A 1,511-nucleotide genomic window follows, 5' to 3' on the forward strand; every position below is an offset into this window, starting at 1 on the left:
GGCTCCGGAAACCCAAGGGAAAAAAGGGGTAGGTGAGGCAAATGGTAAAACCAAGGTTGGGCCTTGCTGGAGGAGTTTTATTCAAAGCGAACTGTCAAGGGGGTCCCATAAATCACCCAACCGCGTAAGGAATGCAAAATCCGGGAACATAACACCGGTATGACGGAAACTAGGGCGGCAAGAGTGAAACAAAACACCAGGCATAAGGCCGAGCCTTCCACCCTTTACCAAGTATATAGATGCATTAATAATATAAGAGATATTGTGATATCCCAACAAAATCCTGTCCACCATGGAGCAATCTTCAACTTCACCTGCAACTAGCAACGCTATAAGAGGGGCTGAGCAAAAGTGGTAACATAGCCAAACAACGGTTTGCTAGGAAGGGTGAAAAGGTTAGAGGCTGACATGGCAATTTGGGAAGGCTTGAAGAACAAGTGATAGGAAGTGCAGCATAGCGATAGAACGAAGCAACTAGCATAGCAATGATAGTAGTGAGATCCAGGGTAGCGGTCATCTTGCCTGAAATCCCACTAGGAAGAAGAACGAGTCCATGAAGAAGACAAACGGAAGTAGTCGAACGAATCCTCACAACTCCGGAACGAAACCGAAGCTAACGAGAGAAGCAAACCGGAAAGAAGCAAATGACATGGTAAACAACCATCACATAAACATGGCATGATGGACAATCAAGTATGATGCATGTCCGGTTTAATGAGGCATGACATGGCAAAGTGCAACAAACGATACTACAAGTTAAGTGGAGCTCAATATGCAACGAGTTGCATATTGACGAAACACCACATTCAAGTTATTTAGTTTGTTCTCGTTTAGGTACCCAACAATATTAAATGTTGATTAACATGGCAAGAGGTGTAGCATAATTAAACTACCTATCTAGGCAAATTTAAATGAGGCCGGAACAACGAACAACATCTCCGGAAAATCTCATATGCAATTTATGAATTTGCTACTGTTCTGCCCTAAACCATATTTTTAATGTTTTTAAACAATAAAACAAAGTGCACCATGTTAATCTAGGCATTTTTCCACCCCATTTACATATAAAGTTTATTTAAAACCGAGCTACGGTTACGTAGTTATGAAATAAATCATTTTAGCATGGCATTTGAGCAAATAAACACAAACAACATTTTAAACATTTTAAACATGGATGAAAGTGGCATATTATGAAACTAGATGAAATTCTAAGCACTTTACATATATAATTTGTTTTAATCCAATGCATGGTTAATTAATAATTGATGCATGAACATTAAGGGGTTTTCTGAAAAACTGGCAATCATTGGATAATTAGGAAATTCGCAGCACAGAAAAAAACACGTCACAGGCCGAATCTGTCTGGCCCAATCGGTGAAAAAAACAGAGGGGCGCTGGGGGGCTGCTCACCCATGGGCTCGGCCCAGTCGGTGTAGGAGGCCTCGCAGGCCGGCTTGGTGGTGTACTGGGGTGGCTGAAGGGGACGGCTGGGCCGGTCGCCGTTGGGCCTT

This window comes from Triticum dicoccoides, chromosome 2B (assembly GCF_002162155.2).
Source record: "Triticum dicoccoides isolate Atlit2015 ecotype Zavitan chromosome 2B, WEW_v2.0, whole genome shotgun sequence".
Classification (NCBI taxonomy): domain Eukaryota; kingdom Viridiplantae; phylum Streptophyta; class Magnoliopsida; order Poales; family Poaceae; genus Triticum; species Triticum dicoccoides.